The sequence below is a fragment of the Balaenoptera acutorostrata genome, chromosome 7, assembly GCF_949987535.1.
Source record: "Balaenoptera acutorostrata chromosome 7, mBalAcu1.1, whole genome shotgun sequence".
NCBI lineage: Eukaryota > Metazoa > Chordata > Mammalia > Artiodactyla > Balaenopteridae > Balaenoptera > Balaenoptera acutorostrata.
The window spans coordinates 93,859,227-93,885,250 of record NC_080070.1 but is presented as its reverse complement, the minus strand read 5'-3'; the positions used below and the strand labels follow the sequence as shown (position 1 = coordinate 93,885,250).

Here is a 26,024-nt window from a genome sequence, read left to right as displayed (position 1 = left end):
TTGTCTATCATTACTACAAGGGGCATCAATTATTTTAATGGATTTCACAAAAGAATAAAAGGAAAACTTCCTTCATCCTTTTATCTAAAAAGTAGTAACCTAATTGTACTGAATTATACTTTTGTAATTTTTGGAAACATGTACTAACAGGTTGCTGTAAATATACTGAGAATTAGGGAAGCCACATTGAGCAGGATTTTGAAGGAGAAAAGTCAAATGTTAAGTGACTTCCCCCTGAAGTATCCAATTTTTGAAAAAAGAGAAAAAGCTTCCAATACCACTAGATTTTTCTCTGTTTTTCTGTTTTGCCTCCTCAGTCCAACTCACTGAGGGCAGAAGAGAAGTTAATGTTCAACCTGATAAGAACTTTTTGGAAAAGGTTTAATAAAATTTCCTTAGTAAACTGTGTTGTGAACTCTCACATAAGGTCACTCTAAAGCTTGCCAATGGTTGGCCTTACAATCAACAGACATGTCTGCAATATTACACACTGATTCTCTTTGTAAAAGATTAACTAAAAGAGATTGCTATCATAATTTGTTGAAAACATTTCTGTTGCAAACATATGGCAAGTTACAAAGGTTCTCATGAGGAAGATATTTGAGCTTAGTCCTTTTATTGAATAATTAAAGGTTTTAAACTCCGACAAGTGCCCGTACCTACTACAAAGAAATAACCCAAACTTGTTTTCTTTTTCATAGGAAGCTGTCCTTGACGAAGGTACAATTGCTTTTAAAAATTGGGTTAAAACAGGCACAGCAGTTTACAGACAGTTCTGAATCTTCGATGTGCAGAATCCAGAGGGAGTGGCAGTTAACAGCAGCAAAATTAAAGTTAAGCAAAGAGGTCCTTACACGTACCGGTGAGCGAGTCCCCGCAATAAGTGGCATTCTTTCCTTGACCATATGTATTTCTGAAAAAGCTTCCACTTGACAACTGCCATTGTATTGAAATGTACTTATTATTTTCTTACCATTAATATACACTGAAATTTTTGTTTCTGCCTATATAAAACCCTAATCTAAGGATTTTATGATAATAAGAAATATATATTTTATTATGAATTTATCAGCGTCAATTAACTGCCATACATTTAGGAAGTTACAGGAGTTTTACACTTGTGGCATGTATTCTCAACAAGTCTAAAATATGCATGCTAAATAGAAAAAAATCTATCACAATTTTAAAACCAGAGCACTTTGAAATCCTAAAATTGAAAGTGTAGGTTATACGAGTGGTTCTCCAAGGGCGGCTTCCGAACCAACATCAGCATCTCCTGGGAACTAAGTAGAAATGCAAATTCTCAGGCCCCTCCTTAGACCAAATGAATCAGAGACTCTTGGTTTGGAGCTCAGCAATGAGATTTACAAATACTCTGGGGGATTTCAATACACACTCAATTCTGAGAACCACAGCATTAAACTGATTCTACCTAACTGCAATACCTGCTAAGGACTTCTATTCAAACTATTTTCCAGGTCTTAAGGGTATTTGTATTTATTCAGTAGTTTCATTCTTATATTTTCTCCAGTACTGAGACTAAATAAGCTATACCTTTATCTTACATGCCTTAACAGTTTAATAGACTTTTGAACTCATTCTTAAACTATAAGAACTAGGGGAAAATAATTAGCCAGAACTTTTCAATTGTAAATTAAAAAATCTGATACCAGGGGATTTGAAGTGATTTAACCATATTCATACAAACTTAGGACTGATAGCTCTTAGATTGTTGAGTATATTTTCTTCTATGTAAATTTTAGACTATGTGTCTTTTCTATCAAAGTAAGGAAAGGAGAGATTGAGGTGCTAAAAACACTAAACCTAACCAAGGATTAGGAATACATTTATGGTGCCCATATGGGAACAGAGTTAAGTCCTGCTATATCTTTTGTTATACAAATATGTGATTTTTCCTCAAGAATAATTACAACTAATTATACACTATGATCAAGCATTTTTACAAAATTTCATATTTATAATGGTTTCTTCTAATTCATAGTTTAACTTTCTTATCTGTTTCAGATATTCTACAATTATATAATTTCTTTCCTCTCCATGCATTAATATGTTTCTAGATTGACAACTCACACTCAACTATAATGAAATAACAGTAGTTGGGAGGGTGAGGCCTGCTGCCGCAGCACATGATATATAAGCTGCAGAGCACCTTGGTGCCTATTCTGTCCTAGTAAATATCCCCACATCTCCTTGTCTTCAGGCACAGGTCTGTGACTATTCACAGCTCTGTCAAAGAAGACTTGGTTTTCATTGTTACAGAAAAAAAATCTTACCTTCCAAAATATTTTTATTTTTTCAGGGTCTTATAGTTCTATGTCATTATCAAAAGCCTATATGAATATCTTGTTCAAAAAATGTTGTAGCTACGATGTGTACCTATGAAAATCTAGAATTCACATATGACCTAATAAGAATCTAAGCATAACTGTTTAAAAATCACAACTCTGTGAACTGACCACATGTAAGAAAAGAGAATAGTTTCTAGAATTTGAGAACTCATCACAGTTTTTGTTTAATTTTTTGTTTGTTTGGAGGGGTTATGTTTTTACTTTTAAGGATATTAATTGGAGTATAGGAAAACATAAACATAATATTGAATACTGTCCTAGTCTTGCTTGATAGGTTATATAAATTTTATTCTTAGAGGCTTTAACCTATCTCTCTCTGGGATGAAAGCAGGGTGGGTTAGATATAATTGATTTACTTGGAGAAGCAATGAGGTGAGGGTTAGAGAAGAGAAGTTGGATTTGCAGCTAAAGTACATAAACAATAAACTCCTATTTACATAACAATGTTAAAGGAAATTATGATCAACTATGAGTCATCTTGTCTCATGATGTCAACAAAACAGAGTCCTTAGTGTCTGCTTGGATGCCTTAAATAATGGGAAAACGACCGTTTACCTTTCAGAAAAAGTTAACAGTTTGAGAGTCTTCCACGTGTTGAGGAGAACCTGCCTCTCCATCAATTACACCCTGAACTCGGTTGAAATTCTAAATGGAGGAGATGTCTCTCCTCAAACAGAACCACAGGCTTATTTGGCTTTTGGCTGCTCAAGTGAGCTTGATGAAACTTTGACAAGATGTGACATGGGTCAAAGCATAAAATTGCCTGGATAGAGATCTTAATGATATATATTCCAACCTATACCATTTCTGTGAAGACCTGGTACCTCCTTCAAAATATTCTCAGATCCAACATAAAAAATAATAATAATAATAATTTAAGTTACTTTGCTTTGACAGGAGTACACAGAAAGCAATCTTGGGCTAAATCTGAGGCAAATTCCTCCCTTTGACCTTATTAACCAACACTTTCTAAAAGCTGTATATATTCTCATTTTTAAACGAAAAATTGAGTGATTATGTTCTCTTTTTAAAAGTACATTCTAAGCACAGGCCTCAGTTTGAAGGATTTTTCCCTCAGTGAGTGCCATCTACTGGTATAGTATTGTAAGTACAACTAAGTAAACTAGAATTGGGTCACAATTTTTTTTGCTATTATTTCAACTACTGTATATAAATAAATCTTCCTGAAAATTAAAGTATTTTAATTTTAAATGTTAATAATATGTAATCGAAGTTTAAAATACAATTATCTCAGAGGAAAGAGTAACTGACTACTAATAGACTGTCTTAGCTGCTGTTTCAGATTTTTATATTCTTTGTATGCCTACAGTACTCAGAGAACAGTAAATAATAAAGTTTTGATGAAATTATATTAGAAATAAGATATTTCTATCTTTTTGTGAATTCCATTTTTAAAGAATATGAACAATTAATTAATTTATTTATTCAAAAATATTTACCAAGTACTTACCATATACCAGACACTGCTTGGGGATACAAAACACACATAATACCTATCCTATAGGAATTCACTTTTTTATTATACCTGATTGAAATCAGGTCAGGTTTTCTTTGGTTTGTTTTGGTTTCTACACTTCAGTTTCATGTTTTTTCAGTCTTTACCTTAGTTAGATAACGGCAGGTATCTACTGTAGCCTCACAAAGCAGACATTCAAATATATGATAGAGCAATGAATAATATACACCCAATTTATCTCAGTAAATATCTTGTACTTGCAAGGCTTTTTTCCATAATAATCACCCTTCACCTCATTCCTAAAAAGTAGTTGGTACTTTCCAGGAGCTTAGAACTAATGAGTATACAGTATATGGGGCAGGGATGGAGGGGAACTGATCTCCAAAGTGGAAATGGTATTCCATTAGCTATCTTTAATTCTCATTAAAATACTGGAAATTATGGAAAAGCCAGTACAGGAAAGTCTGTGCACTTTGAACAGTCTTTCTAATATAAGAAAACGTGCTCTTGGGCTTCCCTGGTGGCACAGTGGTTGAGAGTCTGCCTGCCAATGCAGGGGACACGGGTTCGAGCCCTGGTCTGGGAAGATCCCACATGCCGCGGAGCAACTAAGCCCGTGAGCCACAACTACTGAGCCTGCGCGTCTGGAGCCCGTGAGCCACAACTACTGAGCCTGCGCGTCTGGAGCCCGTGCTCCGCAACGGGAGAGGCCGCGACAGTGAGAGGCCCGCGCACCGCGATGAAGAGCGGCCCCCGCTCGCCGCAACTGGAGAAAGCCCTCGCACAGAAACGAAGACCCAACGCAGCCAAAAATAAATTAATTAATTAAAATTAAAAAAAGAAAAAGAAAAGAAAACGTGCTCTTACTGTTCCCCTGTTTAAACCTCTCTGCTGTCTCCTCCTGACTCTCAGGATAAAAGCTAAACATTTAAGTATGGGATGCAACCCTTTTATGTTCCAGATCTTGCCTATTACAGTCGCTTTATTTCCACCACTCTCCTCACTCCTTAAACCAACTATATTGAAACATCTGCATTTCTAAAATTACACCTTGTTCCTACTTCTTACCTAATACATGCTACTTTCTATCCTATTTTACCTAACTAAACTTCTCTTTGTCATTCAGACCACTTATGTGGAATTGTATCTTTTTTAAAAAAAATTTTTATTGCAGTATGGTTGCTTTACAATGCTGTGTTAGCCTCCACTGCACAACAAAATGAATCAGCCATACACATACAGATACCCTCCCTTTTGGACTTCCCTCCCATTTAAGTTACCACAGTGTATTAGGAAGAGTTCCTTGTGCTATACAGTAAGTTCCTATCAGTTGTCTATTTTATACATAGTATCAATAATGTATACGTGTCAATCCCAGTCTCCCATCTTGTCCATTATCCCCACAACCATCCCAAGCCTGGGTTTGCTCCTGTTCTGTGTTTTCCCACAGAATCTGTGTAACCCACTATAATAACACGTATTCCTTCTCCTCTGCTCTGCACATCTAAGATTCCTCTTCTGAACTTTGCTAGAGGCTCAGCATTGGCCTACTGATCATTTTAACCTACTTGTTTAGCCTAATTTCTGACATAGTCTATGCACTCAAAGATTATTTGTTGCATGAATGAACGGCATTTGAGACTTAATGTTCACTTGCAACAATTATTTTGAATTTTATTTACTTTTGTTTTTCAGAGTTTGTTATCTAGCCAAGGAAAATATAACCTGGGACTCCGAGACCCACACAGTCTCTTTCCTGCAGCCCGATGATACCATCTTTGAACCCTCACTATCAGTTGGAACCGAGAATGACACTTTTACTGTTCTCAATCGGCTGTAGCAGTGAGTAGACAGAGAGCAAAATTATTGGTTTTGAAATCTCTAGAATCCACTGTGATTAATCTCATGATTACAACTATCATTAGATATTATTTATTTTGTCATTTTTATGAAAATGTGTTCTTATGGCATTATTTTGAATTATGGCCCTTTGGGAAGATGACAAAATCATGTAATAATCAACTGAATTAGAAGACCACTTAAAGTGTATCATTTTAAAAAGTAGGATTTAACTTTGAAAGTCTCCAGAGAAATGTAATCATTCAGAGATGAAGAAACAAAAACAATACACTTTTAGTCCTGGCAAGATTTGGCAGTCATTTTAAAGATATAGTTGACAACTCTTTTATTAAGCTTAATTCTAGTATTTTCCATTTATTTGTTAAAAATCTGATACTGCAATTGCTGTCTTAAACCGTGATTTCTTTTTTGGAGACTGCACCCCATCTCTATCCAAATATATTTATTCAAGGAGTACTCAATTTACTTATCAAAAGATCAAGCTCTTCTATGTTTCAAAAGAGAACTTTGAAAGAACTATTGTGGGGCTATAAGGATCCATTCTTGAGCTTGATTCCATACCCTATTACTACTACAGTTGGTGTGTTTTATCCTGTGAGTACCAAATATGAATGTCGATGTTGTTAGACTTTAACTGGATAAATATGATGGCATTGGCAATTCATAATTTTATTATTTAGTGTGTATTTCTGATCAGGGAATACATATTCTAATTACTTAAAAGTCTCTCTCTCACATGAATTCAGCTATCCTAGTTGGGAAAATTTACGTATCTGAATTTAACAATTAAAATTAAGAAGCTGACATTTAATCAAGTTTCCATTCTTTGACAAATAAATAAATTGTCTGAAATTAGATTGTAAGCTGGTAAGGCTTTGAATACAGTTTTGGCTTTGATTTCCTATCTATAAATAATCAAGCTCAATGCCATATTTTTGTGTTAAATGTATTTATCATATCATTCCTCCTTCTCTAGACCTCTTACAAATTTGTTTTAATGTAAACTTAAAAGTTACCCAAAATTTACATGAGAATGATAACTCAGCAATGTCATGTGTTCATAAAATTAGTTGATATGAACTCCTAGTAATCTACAAATGTCATGAAATGGCAGGAAATTTTAAAAAATGTGAACTTGGTGATGTATTTAGTTATAGCTTAACATTTTGAGTCACGAATAGAACAAGATGACAATTGAACTGAAAAATTGAATATGATTTCACTTGGCACTATATGAGATATTAGTTATATTTTCCAATTCATTGTTGTTATTCTATTTTAGATGGTTTTTAGGATTGTAAACTTATATATCAATTAAATATAAGTATAGAAAGCCTTGAGGAATAATGAATTCAGTTACTATTATTTAACTCAAATACTCTTCTTTCCTTGGCTAATTCTGTTTTTAATTCTATGTACCTAATCTTTAGTAACCACTTATTAGAGATCATAACATTGAGACTACTTCTAGAAATCTGTCATTGTTCTCATAGGTTTTGTTCACTATCCCCTCACCTCAGTATAATAGGAGTAGTGATCACAATGGCCTTTCTGGCTTAATTACGACAAAGAGTGCTGGAGTTCGATCACGTCAGATTCTGATATTTGTTTTCTTCCTTTGTCTCAGCATCTACAGCTATTTCTAGGCACCTTTAACATTCTGTCTTTTTAAAATGTGAAAAACCAATAATTTAAAAACTTTATTGCATATATATTTCAAATCACATAAAATAATTATGAACAACCAGTGTTTGAGAAATGCAAAAGTGAGTTAATTACATATTTTATAACTTGGAAAATATGGCTTGTTCTAGAAGGAATTTTTTCTTGTACATATCTTTTCAGACCACAATACTTCAGATGGAGTTTATAAAGTTTTCAATGGAAAAGACGACATAAGCAATACTGCCATAATTGACACATTTAAAGGCAAAAAGTAAGTATTCACACAAAGTGTGTATGTGTGTGTGTGTGTCACTAGAATACTCTAAGGCAAGCAAGAAACTTATTTAACAACTGGTAAGGCACAGGCACCAACCTATGGAACAGATCTGCCTGTATCTCACCCCTAGAAACTCCCATTCTGCCAGGCGTTAACCCTTTAGCTGTGACGACTGGTCACACTAGTGCATAGGTGCTGAGTATCAGCCCCACTTGAGGGTTGACCTTTATGCACAGGTTCTCTTACATAAAGAAATATAAAGGGACTACTTCCATCTCTGCTGCATAACCAGCGTTATTGTGCACTCATACAACTACATAACTGCAAATGAAAAGGAAGAAAGTCAATATGTTAACTTATCATCCAACAGGTAGGAAAATATATCTTACTGTTGTTCTATTTCTTTACTGAGCATGAAATATAAAAATTGTTCACTCCAGGGACATGACTAAATATGTCTATAAAGATGGAAGCTTAATGAATCTATGCCAATGCTTTCATGACTTTCCCCTTCAAAATTTTCTTGAAATAATTTTATATATTGATAACTCAGCTTTTTAAAACTTTATCAATATGAAAATGGAATTACTATTTCCTGCCCTAACACTGACATATTAAACTTGATAAAGAGCACGCCTCCTGTGAAGTAGCAGTAGAATGAGATACGTTCATATAGCCATGATTTCCTACTTTTCCCTAGCTCCTGACTGTTTATCTGGAGACACCTAATTCATATGTCTAAAATAGGAATAATCCCAATAAATATCAAGGAAAAAGCCTTTCTCCTCAAAGTTAAAATGAGTTTTACATCAGTGATTTCCTGACGAAGAATAAAGTAATCAAAATCAAAAGAGATGAAATCTTTTTATTAATTAAGTAACCATTACCTCACACTGAGTTCCTATCTAAAATTTGCATAAAACAGTTAAATACTCACTCATGTAATCCTTCTTCTTCTACAGAGTCCATAGTCACGTATTTTTTATAGAAAAATCTAATGGAGGAAAATGAACACTTCTAAATGCTCATTTTAGGGGATATCACATATGTGTTTGTATACTGAGGAAAGTGAGCATTTCTTCCATTTCAATATTACAGAGAGGTTTGAGGAGAGTTACTATATGCTCCTAATTGGAGTAAGAATTTCACATGAGTTTAAGATTATGATAAGGTTAATTTAACTGACCACGGCAAGACTGAACATGATTAATAGCTTATTTTGTTTAAAAAAGAAGCAACATCTTGCCTTGACATCTTACTGGATGGTATGTTAGGAGTTTGAAAAACCTGCTTTCCATTATCAAAAAGTGGCAAACTATCTCTACTGTTATATGTATATATATCAGGAAACAATACAAACATCTTAAATAGATACCGGAGTATAAATTAATAAACTTTGTCCTACTTTAATGCCAGTTCATGCAAGACTTAAAAGAAGGGAAAAGTATAAATTGATTATCTGCATGTTTCCAATCGCTATTGATCAAACATCTGCTTCTTTCTGTCCTCCTCCACACTCCCCTTTCTCCCTCATACTGAGTTTGCATCAGTTATCCACTTAATACTTTCCTCCTATTCAGTTGAACACTCAACATACTATGATACAAGCCACTTCTCCCATTGCAACAAAAAAAACTTAACCCTAAGTAGAGATCTAAATTTCTGATAAATATTTCTCAAAATTTTTTTGAAGAAGTCTGGCTGCTCCAAATTGTTTCTAACTAACAACATTTGGCAGTTTTTATTTTATAATCTGGCCACTTAATGGTAACAGGCACTTCATTTATCTCAACAAGATGAAAACTTCAAACAAAACATAGACCAAATGATTTAGAATATTTCTTAAACTTAGCATTTGTCACGTCTAGTCTAATCAATATTTATTATTTTAGCAGAAGTACTGAATCATAATAGACAAAGTAATGTGAGATGGTGTTCTTGGAATGAGAATGTTCATTTCCTTTTCTTTTTTTTTTGTATTCCTAAGGCATGTCTCTTAGTGGGCAAGCTATTGTGACATGATTAATGGTACAGGTAAGGGCATTTGTTTTGTGGTAATAATCACAGTGAGATCACCTCCTTTCTCCCACAAATCCACCGTCGTACCTACAATGTTCTGGAGGGGTATGCATTTACCTGTCTTTATATCCTTACAACATAATTCAGAATCTCTGTTCTTATACAGGCTTAGTAAATGTCTGTCTAATGTGACTGAATTTCTCAAGATTAACCACTGAGGATAAACCTTTACTGTATTCCTAGGGAAATGTTTGCTTTGTAAAAACTTTACTTAATTAACTGCATTCCTGGCCACAGAAGTCAGGGGTTAGAAAAACTTAGAGTAGTAGTTACTGTTCACATGTTTTGTATATACTGTATATATAATAATTTAAAACTGAAAGAATTTAAACATCAATATAATTACAAAAGATAAAACATACATCCAAGGGGAGGTTTCAATATGAAGTAGAATCAATGAACTTGCAAGTAGAGCCATCTATTTTGAATAAGATGATCAGAATTACAGAGAAAAGAACAACAGAAGCAACAAAAACAAGGTTACATATGTACTAACCAATGTACTAACCATGAAAAATGTATGCACAAATGAACATTCTGAATTAGAGTTGGGAAGAAAGAAGGTGCTATGAACTTAGATTTAAAGTATAGCTAGATCCAACTTATTATTCTCCTTGAAGAAAAGCAAAGTACACATATGCCTATTAGTTTAAGAATTAAGGTTTAAAAAGCAAGGGGAATCAAGATGAGGTAATTAAAATCAGAGGTGAGCTTTCAGCTACTAAGAAATATCAATAGAAGCAGAGCATAATGTTTACAAAGCTGGTGAGGCAATACTTTATAGGAAAGTATATAATGAAGATAAAAAATATTAAAACAAAGTTATGTTAAAGGTAGGGAATAAAAAGGAAACACAGGGAATGTTCATTTTCACAAAGGTATTGGTGAGTTTTGCATGTTTAATTTTGTTAACACTCTTTTAGGAAAAAAAAAAAAAACAGCAAAACCACTGTTGAGTTTGATTTGTAGAGCTTTGGGCCATGGGGATGGGTGAAGAAATTCCTTTCCAAGTGACGCATTTCTGTGAATAAACTGTCAGGTGTCCCAATACCACTAACTTTAGTAATTTCCTAAGAATAAACATCAATCCTTTGATACAGAGAGAAATATACTGTGCTTCTTTTAAATAGTATTCTTTATGAGTTTAAAAAATGTATTTAAAAACTTTGTCCAAAACTAAGAAGTAGTGAAGTTTTAAAACAGGAATTGGAGGATTCATTAATGACCATAATATAAATACATGAGCAACAGGCATGAAGTTAAAAGTATCTAAGAGGAAAATAGAAGTAAAACAAACTAGGAGTGGAGGTAGTTTGGACAGGCCAGGGACTCAGACAAAATCTGTGTGAGAGAGACTGTTGGTTATGGCACTAGGAAAAGAGACTGATGAAATGGAAGAATTCCAACATTTTTATTATGATTTAGAAGTACTTCCTATACCTTCTTCAATAAGCTTAAAGAGACATAAAATAAAAATATTGATTTACATTTGAATGTATTTTTTTTAAAAAAAGAGTCCTGCTAGTATCCACTATCTTAGGGTCATGACCCATGGTAATTTATGGTGTCATTATGACATAATCTTTGATGATATTTCAGATGATTTTTAAGGCTTTTTGATGTATGATTTTCCTTTAATGGCTAAGATGTTGGGAAGGCAGCTGTAGACAATGCCCATTTAAGGACCTATCTGGGGAGTTTAAGTTAACCTTCAGTATCCTATTATCTCAATGTCAGGATCAAGTTCACTGTGATATTCTGTTATATTTCACTTAACACAAGAGTATAAGTGAAATGTAAGAAGATTCCAAGGTTGGTGCAGTTACAAGAAAAAGAGTGTGGTATTCATAACTAAAGGATGGGTCTTACTGTTTTGAACAAACACATTCAGTGGTGGCTCATTTTACTGATATTCATTTGTGGAGTAAATGGAGGAATTATCTAGTTATTTCTTCTTATATCCAGTGTGTGCCATGGATCTTAACAATTGTAGAGGTTCAATAAACTCAACAAATGCCTTTTTTATTTTGATGTATACATTTTCAAACTATTTGCATGAAGTTCTGTTTAGTGAGAGAACTTCAATAAATGATTTAAAAACATTAATCAGCCATAAGGTTAGGTGAATGAATCACAATCGAAAGTAAGAACAACATTTACCAAAAGAACTTGTAAAGGAAGCTCAAGGTAAGAAAATTGCCACTCTAGTGATTGGGTAGAAAAACACAATCACAGTTTTAACAACATGTGATTTTGCCATTGTTTTTTTTTAAACTTTCATTTTTTTTTTTCATTTATTTTTAAGGAGTGGGAAAATTTAATACAAAATTGAATACCATTGAATATGTACAGTATACAGACTTGCTGAATATGGTAGCAGCTAGTAACCTATCACTATTAAGCACCTGAAATGTGACTAGTACAAACTGAAATGTGTTATAAGTACAAAGATCTTTAGATTTTGTTAATTTTTATATTGATTATATGTTAAAATGATATTATTTTGGATATACTGGGTTAAATAAAATATAACTGATATTTTTATCAGTTTTAAATGTGGCTACTGGAGGATTTAAAAATTACATGTATACAAATTTCTGGACTGATTGGCTGGTAAGATTGCAGGATAGAAGGACGTGAGCTCACCCCTTCTTTCAAAAACACCCAAATCACAACTAACTGCTGAACAACCATCAACCAAAAAACAAAACAAAACACTAGAAACTTCCAAAAAAGATACCCTACATCCACAGACAAAGAAGAAGCCACAACAAGATGGTAGGAAGGGCACAACTGCTACAAAACCGAATCCCATACCTGCCAGGTGGGCAACCCACAAACTGGAAAATAATAATACCAGAGAAGTTCTCCCTCAGGATTGAAAGTCCTGAGCCCCTCACCAGGCTTCCCAGCCTGGGGGTCTGGCAAAGGGAGGAGGAGCCCCCAGAGAATCTGGCTTTGAAGGGCCACGGTGTTTGATTGCAAGAATTCCACAGCACTGGGGGAAACAGAAGCTCCACTCTTGGAGGGCACACACAAGGTCCCAGGCACACCAGGACCCACAGAAAAAAGCAGTGACATCATACGACTCTGGGCCAGACCTACCTGTTAGTATTGGAGGGCCTCCTGCTGAGGTGGGGGGCAGCTGTGGCTCATGGTGGAAACAAAGACACTGGCAGGGACAATTCTCGTGAGTACTCATTGGCATGAGCCCTCCTGGAGGCCGCCATTTCCTCCCCAAGACCTAACCTGACCCAACAGCCTGTAAGCCCCAGTGCTGGGACGCCTCAGGCAAAACAATGAAGAAGGCGGAAACACAGCCACACCCATCAGCAGACAGGCTGCTTAACGTCTTCATGAGCATGGCCCTGCCCACCAGAGGGACAAAACCCAGTTCAACCCACCAGTGGGCAGGAACAAGACCTTTCCACCAGGAAGCCTGCATAAGCCTCTTAGACAGCCTCACCCACCAAGGGGCAGAGAGCAGAAGCAAGAAGAACTACAATCCTGCATCCTGCAGAATGGAAATTGCAATCACAGAAAATTAGACAAATGAAATGGCAGAGAAGTACGTCCCAGATGAAGGGACAAGATAAAATCCCAGAAGAACAACTAAGTGAAATGGAGATAGGCAATCTACCCAAAAAAGAATTCAGAGTAGTGACGGTGAACATGATCCAATATCTTGGAAAAAGAATTGAGGCACAGATCAAGAAGATGCAAGAAATGTTTAACAAAGAACTAGAAGAACTAAAGAACAAACAAACAGAGATAAACAATACAATAACTGAAATGAAAAATACACTAGAAGGGGGCTTCCCTGGTGGCGCAGTGGTTGAGAATCTGCCTGCCAATGCAGGGGACATGGGTTCAAGCCCTGGTCTGGGAGGATCCCACATGCCATGGACCAACTAGGCCCATGAGCCACAACTGCTGAGCCTGCGTGTGTGGAGCCTGTGCTCCACAACAAGAGAGGCCGTGATAGTGAGAGGCCCACGCACCGTGATGAAGAGTGGCCCCTGCTGGCCGCAACTAGAGAAAGCCCTCACACAGAAATGAAGACCCAACACAGCCAAAAATAAATGAATAAATAAATTAATTTAAAAAAATACACTAGAAGGAATGAATAGCAGAGTAACTGAGGGAGAAGAACGGATAAGTGAGCTGGAAGACAGAATGGTGGAAATCACTGCTGCAGAAGAGAATAAAGAAAAAAGAATGAAAAGAAATGAAGACAGTCTAAGAGACCTCTGAGACAACATTAAACACACCAACGTTTGCACTATAGTAGTCTCAGAAGGAGAAGAGAGAGAGAAAGGACCCAAAAAGTTACTGGAAGAGATAATAGCTGGAAACTTCCCTAACATAGGAAAGGAAACAGTCACCCAAGTACAGGAAGCACAGAGTCCCAGGCGGGATAAACCCAAGGAGGAACATGCTGAGACACATAGTAATCAAACTGACAAAAATTAAAGACAAAGAAAAAATATTAAATGCAACAAGGGGAAAACAACACATAACATACAAGGTAACTCCCATAAGATTATCAGCTGATTTCTCAGCAGAAACTGATTCAGCTGATTTCTCAGCTGATTTCTCTGCAGGCCAGAAAGGAGTGGCACGACATATTTAAAGTGATAAAAGGGAAGAACCTACAACCAAGAATACTCCACCCAACAAGGCTCACATTCAGATGCAAGAGAGAAATCAAAAGCTTTACAGACAAGCAAAAGCTAAGAGAATTCAGCATCACCAGACCAGCTTTGCAACAAACGCTAAAGGAACTTCTCTAAGCAGAATAGAAAAGGCCACTACTAGAAACAAGAAAATTACAAATTTAAAAGCTCACCAATAAAGGCAAACATAAAGTCAAGGCAGGAAATCACCTGCACACAAATATGATATCAAAACCAGCAATTGTGAGAAGAGGAGAGCACAAATGCAGGATATGGGAAATGCATTTGAAATTAAAACACTAGCAACTTAAAACAACCTTGTTTACATATAGACTGCTATATCAAATCCTCACAGTAATAGCAAACCAAAAATCTACAATGGATACACACACATAAAAGAAAAAGGAATCCAACACAACACTAAAGTTAGCCATCAAGTCACAAGAGAAGAGAACAAAAGAGGAAGGAAGAAAAAAGACCTACAAAAACGAATCCAAAACAATTAAAAAAATGGCAATAGGAACATACATATCGATAATTACCTTAAATGTAAATGGATTAAATGCTCCAACCAAAAGACATAGACTGGCTGAATGGATACAAAAACAAAAATTGTATATGTGCTGTCTACAAGAAACCCATTTCAGATCTAGGGACACATACAGACTGAAAAGAGAGAATGGAAAAGGATATTCCATGCAAATGGAAATCAAAAGAAAGGGGGAGTAGCAATACTCATATCAGACAAAATAGACGTTAAAGACTTACAAGAGACAAGGAAGGACACTACATAATGATCAAGGGATCAATCCAAGAAGATATAACAATTGTAAATATATATGCACTCAAAATAGGAGCACCCTAATATATAAGGCAAATACTAACAGCCATAAAAGGAGAAATCGACAGTAACACAATAATAGTGGGAGACTTTAATACCCCACATTCATCAATGGACAGATCATCCAGACAGAAGACCAAAGGAAACACAGACTTTAAAACACAAATTAGACCAGATGGACTTAATTGATATTTAGAGAGCATTCCATCCAAAAGCAGCAGAATATACTGTTCCAAGTGCACATGGAACATTTTCCAGGATTGATCACACATTGGGCCACAAAATGAGCCTTGGTAAATTTAAGAAAACTGATATCATTTCAAGCATCTTTTCCAACCACAATGCTATGAGATTAGAAATCAACTATAATAAAAAAAAAAAAAAGTAAAAAAACACAGTTTGAGGCTAAACAACGTGCTACTAAACAACCAATGGATCACTGAAGAAATCAAAGAGGAAATTAAAAAATACCTAGAGACAAATGAAAATGAAAACCTGACAATCCAAAACCTATGGGATGCAGCAAAAGCAGTTCGAAGAGGGAAGTTTATAGCAATACAATCTTACCTCAGGAAACAAGAAAAATCTCAAATAAACAACCTAACCTTACACATAAAGCAGTTGGAGAAAGAAGAATAAACAAAACCTGAAGTTAGTAGAAGGAAAGAAATCATAAAAATCAGAGCAGAAATAAATGAAATAGAAATGAAGAAAATGATAGAAAAGATCAATAAAACTATAAGTTGGTTCTTTGAAAAAGTAAACAAAATTGATAAACCTTTAGCCAGACTCATAAAGTAAAAAAAGGGAGAGGGCTCAAATCAATAAAATTAGAAGTGAAAAAGGAGAGAAGTTACAAAAAACACCACAGAAATACAAAGAATTATAAGAGACAACTACAAGCAAATATATGCCAGTAATTGGACAACCTGGAAGAAATGGACAAATTCTTAGGAGGGTACAGTCTCCCAAGACTGAACCAAAAAGAAATAGAAAATATGAAAAGACCAATCACAAGTACTGAAATTGAAACTGTGATTAAAATCTCCCAACAAACAAAAGTCCGGGATCAGATGACTACACAGGCGAATTCTATCAAATATTTAGAGAAGAGTTAACACCTCTCCTTCTCAAACTATTCAAAAAGTTGCAGAGGAAGGAATACTCCCAAACTCATTCTATGAGGATACCATCACCCTGATACTAAAACCAGACAAAGACACCACAAAAAAAGAAAATTACAGGCCAATATCACTGATGAACATAGACACAAAATTCCTAAGCAAAATACAAGCAAACCAAATCCAACAATACATTAAAAGGACAACACAGCATGCTAAAGTGGGATCTATCCCAGGGATGCAAGGATTTTTCAATATCCGCAAATCAATCTGTGTGATATACCATGTTAACAAATGGAAGAATAAAAGCCATATGATCATCTCAACAGATGTAGAAAAAGCTTTTGACAAAATTCAACAATGATTTATGATAAAAACCTCTCCAGGAAGTAGCTATAGAGGTAACCTATCTGAACATAATAAAGGCTATATATGACAAAAATACAGTTAACATCATACTCAATGGTGAAAAGATGAAAGCATTTCCTCTAAGATCAGGAACAAGACAAGGATGTCCACTCTTGCCACTATTATTCAACATAGTTGTGGAAGTCCTAGTCATGGCAATCAGAGAATAAAAAGAAATAAAAGGAACGCAAATTGGAAAAGAAGAAGTAAAACTGTCACTGTTTGCAGATGACATGACACTACACATAAAAAATCCTAAAGATGCTACCAGAAAACTACTAGAGCTCATCAATGAATCTGGTAAAGTTGCAAGATACAAAATTAATACACAGAAATCTCTTGCATTTCTATACACTAACAAGGAAAGATCAGAAAGAGAAATTAAGGAAACAACGCCATTTACCACTGCATCAAAAAGAATAAAATACCTAGGAATAAACCCACTGAAGGAGACAAAAGACCTATACTCTGAAACTATAAGATGCTGATGAAAGAAACTGAAGATGACACAAACCGATGGAAAGATATACCATGTTCTTGTATTCAAAGAACAAATATTGTCAAAATGACTATACTACATAAGGCAATCTACAGATTCAATGCAATCCCTATCAAATTACCAATGGCATTTTTCACAGAACTAGAACAAAAATTTCAAAATGTGTATGGAGACACAGAAGACCCTGAGTAGCCAAAGCAATCTTGAGAAAGAAAAACGAAGCTGGAGGATCAGGCTCCCTGACTTCAGGCTATACTACAAAGCTACAGTCATCAAAACAGTATGGTACTGGCACAAAAACAGAAATATTGATCAATGGAACAGGCTAGAAAGCCCAGAAATAAACCCACACACCTGTGGTCAATTAATCTACGACAAAGGAAGCAAGACTGTACAATGGAGAAAAGACAGTATCTTCAATAAATAGTGCTGGGAAAACTGGACAGCTACATGTTAAAAAAAAATGAAATTAGAGCACCCTTTAACACCATAGACAAAAATAAACTCAAAATGGATTAAAGACCTAAATGTAAGACTGGATACTATAAAACTCTCAGAGGAAAACATAGGCAGAACACTCTCTGATGTAAATTATAGCAATATCTTTTCTGAGCCATCTCCTACAGTAATGGAAATAACAAGACAAATCCTAACTGAACTCAGAAGCTTTTGCACAGCAAAGTAAACCACAAACAAAATGAAAAGACACCTCACAGAATGGGAGAAGATATTTGCAAACAATGCAACCAACAAGGGATTCATGTCCAAAATCTTCAACAGCTCATGCAGCTCAAAAAAACAAACAACCCAATCAAAAATTGGGCAGAAGATCTAAATAGACATTTCTCCAAAGAAGACGTACAGGTGGCCAAGAGGCACATCAAAAGATGCTCAACATCACCAATTATTAGAGCAATGCAAATCAAAACTACAATGAGATATCACCTCACACTGATAAGAATGGCCATCATCAAAATATCCACAAATAAAGCCTGGGGAAGTTGTGGAGAAAAGGAAATCTTCCTACACTCTTTGTTGGAATGTAAACTGGTACAGCCACAATGGAGAACAGTATGGAGGTTCCTTAAGAAACTAAAAATAAAGCCACCATATGATCCAGCAATTCCACTCCTGGGCATATATCCGAAGAAAAACGTGGTTCGAAAGGATACATGAACCCCAATGTTCATAGCAGCGCTGTTGACAATAGCCAAGACATGGAAGCAACCTAAATGTCCATGGACAGATGAATGGTTAAAGAAGATGTGGTACCTATATACAATGGAATATTACTCGGCCATTAGAAAGTATGAAATAATGACATTTGCAGCAACATGGATGGACTTGGAGATTATCATACTAAGTGAAGTAAGTCAGACAGATAAAGACAAATACCACGTGATATTGCTTATACGTAGAATCTAAAAAAAATGATACAAATGAACTTATTTACAAAACAGAAACAGACTCACAGCTTAGACAACAAATTTAGGGGTTATGGTGGACACGTAGTAAATGATGGAGCGTAGCAGATATACAATAAACACCCACATGCGCGCACCCCAGCAAGTGAGCAGCCTTTCTCTCCAGGATTAAGTTTGGAAGATTGAAACTTTATGTTTATTTCATTTAAACTGGGCACAAATAAAGGATTTGAGGGAGTCATATAAATATTTAGTCCATAGAGGAAACTAACTATGAGAAATGTCTTCAATATAAATACTCTCTGGTAGTTCATAAGCAAAAAAATAATCTCAGGAGCTTTTGAAAACAAAGACAAGAATAGCTCATACTCAAGTACTGAGTTCTGCTATGCCTTAAAATTTCCCAAGATTTTTTTCCCCTAAGATTTAAGCCTGAATTCTAACAAGATTATATCTAATTTTTGTAAGTTAAAGCTATAATATAAGTTTTAAAATAGGAAAAAATGGATCTCCAGAATGAAGTTCAGTTTCCCAGAATGAAGCTCTTTCTTATCTGTGTTTAGGTCATTCTATGCTGTGTTTGAAGCCAAAATTGATCTGATAGGAATCCCTGTGTATAGATTCATTTTTCCATCCAGGGCTTTTGCATCTCCACTTCAAAATCCAGACAACGATTGTTTCTGCACAGAAAAAATTACCTCCAAAAACTGTACCTTATATGGTGTGCTAGATGTTAGCAAATGCAAAGAAGGTGAGTACAAGTTCTCAGTGTCACTATCCATGGCATAATTTGCATTATTCTTTAAAATGTAAACTTCACCCGGGATTCCTTTCCACCAGAAATTTAAAGTGAGAAAGCAATAAGGGCAGAAGGTTAGGGTGATGGCAGGGTATTTTTGTTCTGATTTTTGTACCGCTTTCAAGCTCCCAGTTGTTTCAGTGTTACAAAACTTAGAGGTAAAACCATACTGATATTTCCCTGTGCTACTTTGGATAATATAACTTTAGGTCCTTCACGCATTTTTTAATTGGATTATTTATGTTTTTGAGTTGTGTAAATCCCTTGTATATTTTGGATGTTAATCACTAATGGGATATGTGGTTTGCAAATATTTTCTCCCATCCCATAGGTAGCCTTTTCATTTTTGATGGTTTTCTTTGCTGTGCAGAATCCCTGTGCTCCTTTTAGATTTAGGGTAAAATGAAAATAGTTCCCAGAATACTTTGAGCATCCCAACTTATCCAGCTGACATTTTTCTAACTTTTTCTACCCTAGAAAATGGTAAATAAAAATAAGTATATTTCAGGATGTCTCTGAAACAAGAATTGGCTCAAACATGAAATTTGGAGTCTATCTTATTTTGCTCACCTACTTCATGTTGGAGTTAGTGTGACTAAAGAGAGAAAAACCTCTTGAATAAATTCTCAGTCCATAGACATATTACTGCCTGAAACATGAAGGTATATGGTTGTAACTTTGTGTTCAACAGCTAAGCTTTACATATTTAAAATAAACACCTAAGCGATGAACAACAGACATCAACTGACTGGTTACTAGGAGAAGTTTATATTTTATTTTTGTTCAAAAGTGATTAGATGTTATCATCTTCCCTTACCCTGGCCCTCCAATTAGTATTCAAAGCCAAATTTGCATTTCTTTTTTTAACTGAAAAAGCTTTATTTTCAAGGAAATCTTTTCTGAGAGGTATGTGTAATGAGGAAAATGATTTATCCCAATTGTCTGTTAAAACTTGTTTTCAGGAAAACCTGTGTACATTTCACTTCCTCATTTTCTACATGCAAGTCCTGAAATTACAGAACCTTTTGAAGGCTTAGATCCAAATGAAGAAGAACATAGTACGTACTTAGATGCTGAACCTGTAAGCAACTACATTATTGATCTGATTGGTTTAATACTGTTTTCTAAAAATGAAGGAAAAATTAAATTATCTCCATTTTCTCAATCACATTTATTGATCCTATTTATTACATCACAATATTGATAAATTACTTACTTTTATCTCAATGAAAATTACATTGATCTCTTCCTATTGTTGCTTATGAAATGTCACAGTAATTCTATTTTAGTTTTTTAGCAGGTGGAATTTTATAGACCTTTTTAATTGTTCACAGGTCAGGGAAAGCAATGATGGAATGATTCTAATTGGCTTAAAACAATTTGGTATAAATTACAATTTTATGCTCATTATATACTTAATTGCAAGCATTGCTTATATGAAGTGACACTGTAGATTACAAAGGATTAAAAGAGATTTTATGGGTATATGTGTATTTGAGGCAAGATCTATTATACTTAGCATCAGGAAAAATCTATTAAATTTCCTGTAGTGTAACAGTTTCACCTTTTAATTTATTTTAATATTCTCCTTTTCAAAATTTAAACGACATGCCAGAATTTTAGCAGGCATGTTTCAGTTTAAATAATGATAGAAGTAGTATTATAATTATACTGATGATACACAGGTTCTGGCTGATATATAGTTGAACATGCATAGTTCAGTATTTAAATTGACTATATGAGTTCTAGGTAACAGTATTGTTGTTGTTGTTGTTGTTCATCCTCCAAAACCAGCTCAGACAAATATCACAAATCTAACCAAAGCTTAGACACGAGGCTGGGAAAAGGAATTGTGCGTGTGCATGTATATGCATATGCGTATACATCTGTATATGCACAGGCATATACACATAAAATTTAATTATGGAGAGTTATGTATGTGATATTTAGTATGTTCAATTAATTATTTAATAAATTTCATAAGTTTCAAGTAGTACAGTTTCACCTTAGGTTCTACATAACAGTAAAAAAAAATTTTGGATTTATAAAAGACTTTTTTTTTTTAAAGGAAGTTGGTAATTATTTTAGTTTGTTCTCTTTTTAGATATCTGGATTTACTTTATGATTTACAAAACAGCTGCAGATCAATATACTGGTTAAGCCAGCAAGAAAAATTGAGTGAGTCTCTTGAACAAGCTTCATTATGATTTTTAGTATTTTCTTGTAAGAATATATCTATGAAAGGAAGGGGAAAGAATATAAAATTTCAACTTCTCTTTGGCTTAATGTCATTAAATAATTATTAAATGCTTGTAACTTTCATTTGTAATTTAGAATTATATATATTTTGTATTGAAATGGTATTTACACACATTTTGGAATGAGTATATGGTGGCATTGCTCATTTTGCTAGCTGTCCAAATATTTCCATGACAATAGTTTCTAGAATCATATTTTAGTTTCCTAGGCATAATTTGTTGAAAGGGAAAATATATGCTTAGAAAAAGTTAATCTAATTAGAAATCTGTATTAGAAAGATTTATAAGAGTGAAAGATGTCTGAGAAACAGCCATATTAAAATTTAAATGATTCATTACAGGGAACAAAAATTAGTTGCAAGAGCAGCTAATTTCTGAACATTCATTTACACTAGTAATTACTAACATTTCTGTTATATATGTGTAATGTATTAGTATAAATTTTCATAATTATTTTCAATGTATATAACAGAGCATTAAGGGGTCTGAAGCAGAACTATATGATGCCTATTCTTTGGCTTAATGAGGTTAGTATTTTTTAATCTATTAGTCACCAAAAACAGTAAACTTCTTTGTATATAGAAAAAGCTTTTGATGTTTGAAAATTGAATAAGTGTGTATAGTATTTGAAGTTGTATGAGTTTCCATTACCCATATGGACAAGTTTATATATTATTAATTATATAATTAATTATTTTGAGAGAACCAAGCCACACAGAAATGTCAGGATTATGTTAGATTTCAGTGCTTTTATTTTAGAAAAACAAAGTACTTCCTATCATTTAAGATTATTTTCATAATGCATCTATTTAACACTACTTCTTGTCATACTGCCTGTGATGGGAAAGAGTCAGGCAAACGTGAAACTCCAAATAACAATGTGAATTTTGAACTGCTAATAAAAGCCAACCAAGTTTATAAAGACCAGGTCTGAGTAGGTATAGGCAGTTTATCTATTACCTGACAAGATATTTTTATTGTGAATCATGGAACTGATTAGCCACAGAATTAGGAAACGCATTTCATAAGCCTTTAGAGGAAGGAAACTGTTGACCTTTGCCATTTCCCTCTGTCACTAGGAAACATCCTTTGGAAAACTGGAAAATATTTCTGTAAGACCATTGTATTGATCAGTGAAGCCAGTGTATTGAAAACTGCTATATAACATGTTTAAAGGGAAGAGGATTATAGTTCTCTCTCTAAATATTCCACCTTGTCATTTATTACCTTGTTTGACATGCAAAAGGACTTCCATTGGTTTGTCTTACAGATAAAGACAACTAAAATTTATGCAGTGTTTTGAAAAAAGACTGATACATAAGTGGAGGGTTTTGAGTATTTTGTTCCACTAAACTACCCAAATAATGCTAAAAATTATTAACTTGATTACAGACTGGCACCATTGGGTGATAAGAAGAGAGCAATGTTCATAAATCAAGTGACTGGAAAAATAAACCTCCTTGGTCTGGTAGAAATGATCTTAGTGTTGGTGTGATGTTTACTGCTTTTATCATTTCATACTGTGCATGCAGATCAAAGTAATGTAAGTAAGTATATAACAAAAATTATATACAGCTTCAATAACATTAGTTTATATATTACCTGTTTTCATTTTATCAAAAAGAGGTTATAAATTAGGCTGCAAATATTTCTGAATATGTCTAGTCACTAATGTTTTTAATACATTCTTGAAGTTTTGAGATGCTTAATGTAAGTTAAAACATAAATGAAGGCTGAATGAGTAATAAGGCCTATTAATATCAAGCATATCACTATATTACATGTTTATTCTGGGAGGAATGGGCTCAAATATGAAATTGTCACCCTTGAAAAGTTAGAATGTTGCACAAAAGCTATATATGTGCTAACTTTTCATTTCTTTTTTTTTTTTTTTTTTTTTTTAAAAGCTGCTTTGCCTTTTTTTTTTTTTTTTTTTTTTTTTTAAGGATTTTCTTTTTAATTAATTAATTTATTTATTTTTGTCTGTATTGGGTCTTCGGTTCGTGCGAGGGCTTTCTCCAGTTGCGGCAAGCGGGGGCCACTCTTCATCGCGGTGCGGGGACCGCTCTTCATCGCGGTGCGCGGGCCTTTCTCCATCGCGGCCCCTCCCGTTGCGGGGCACAGGCTCCAGACGCGCAGGCTCAGCAATTGTGGCTCACGGGCCCAGCTGCTCCGTGGCATGTGGGATCTTCCCAGACCAGGGCTCGAACCCGTGTCCCCTGCATTAGCAGGCAGATTCTCAACCACTGCGCCACCAGGGAAGCCCAGCATTTCATTTCTTGATTATTTCTAGCTTTTTAGAAATCACAAACAATTAATTTAATACATCTCTGACTAGGAAAGGTTATGTAAAAATGAAAATGGTAGATATTTCGGGAGACTGAAATTTACAAGAGAAAAGAAAATAAAAAGCAAAATTAATAACCTAGAAATTAATGAGAAATAAAAACTCAGTAAATGATAGAGATAAAATAGGATAAATATGCTATTTTAAAATGAAGATAACATATTAATACAGAAACAGGATTTTAGCATATAGACATGCCATCCAAAATCACGGCGTGTACCCTATATGTTTAATGTGGATGCCCTGATCAATGATTACAATTCATGAACTAAAACTGAATACAACAGTACAAGAAAATAGAATAAAAACAATGTTCAATGCAGGAAAACTGAATTACTCAGAGTTTACAGGAAAAGAATCAGGTAAATGTGGACAGTAGGAGTTTTAGCAAAACTGTAGAGGTGGTTCAGGCCTCTGCGTTTTGGACATTACTGCCTCTGCCCCTTGTACATAGAGGAATGACTGTCTGACCTTATCTCCCCTAAATGGAAGCCTTTCTTTAATAATCATACGTGGCATAAGTATGGCCTGAGGGGGGTAATTTTCCACTTAACCATAGTTTCCATCCACCCTCCCTTCCCTGGAACCTCAAAAAATATATACAGTCAAAATAAAAGCAATATACTTAGTATGAAAATCACAACTTCAAAACAAGTCTTCTTACCCTACTTCCAATCAGATTGCTGACTGTAAGCTGTCTTATACAGAAGTTCTGGAGCTGCCACTGATAATTACTGAGCTTCTATTATGCACCAAAAGTATGCTATTTTACATGAATTATCACAATTAATCCCTAATAAAATTTTATGTTTCCAATAGCCAGGGATTCATCAGCAACCATTCTATTTGAGACATTCCAGAAAATTTAAAATTTTAACAGTGTAAAACTGTCCATTTTCAAAATGTGAATCAAATCTAATATTAAAAACATAAAGCGGAACATTTGGAACAATATTAGTGTGTATGTGAGACTGAGAGCTTGGGCCTAGGAAGGCAACTCAATCTTTTGTTCTGATGCTTTCTGCCTATATTTATTCACTAAAAAAAAGACTGAACAATTCTGCCTACAATCCTTTGAACAGAATATATTCAAAATGCTAATCTAATATATTCACATTATAATAAAGGAAATACTGCATCACCTTTAAGACCTGTCATTAGTCAATTAACAGATAAGTTATGATTAAACAAAGTAATTCATACAACTGTTTATATAACAGAAAAGATTATCCACTTAAAAGCCAAATTACAACAAAACCTTGTTCTAGTGGGAAAATATGTTTTTCAAAATGAAGTATTGTAATTGTAAAACTTTTCTGATACTATTCTCTACTAAAATTATATGATCTATTTCATCAGTGCTTAATGAGCTCTGAGTGTCCAATATCTTGGGTCTCTATGTGGCTAAATTAAGGTGAAAGATTGAAAACTTTCTAGAGTGTCTTCGTCAACAGGTATATTGACTTGGCTTAAGCATTTGACAGTTACAAGGAAAAGTTACTGCTCTTTACACATTTGATTTGTCTCTTTTTTTCTTTACACATAGAGAAGAACACTGTTCTCTGTAGATTACTTGATTTACTAGATTTAGAAGAATCACAGATATAGATTTCCTTAAACAAGCCTCAGTTTTAGTATTGTTATAATTATGCCTTTGGGCAGATTTACACACAATTGAAAAAATAAGGAAATGGGTGTACAAGAGGGAATAAAGCAAAGATAGTGGAGCTAAGGTGTGCTTTTACTCAATGAATCACAAAGAGAGTAAGCCAATAGTCCTTTGGAAAGTAGCAGTATATACACCGCTAAGTGGAGGATGGTCTGAAGGGACAGCAAAGAGTGGAAATGCTCATCCAGAGCAGATTGAACGCGCTACCCCTCCTTAGCTGGCCATGCGTAGCTCTTGAGAGCTGGGAAGCAGCCT

General features: G+C 34.6%; 1 pseudogene; it reads left to right on the top strand.

Annotated features, from left to right (window-relative positions):
* The first annotated feature begins 786 nt into the window (after positions 1 to 786).
* Positions 787 to 23,567, top strand: LOC103010415 (platelet glycoprotein 4-like; annotated as a pseudogene).
* The last annotated feature ends 2,457 nt before the right edge of the window (positions 23,568 to 26,024 follow it).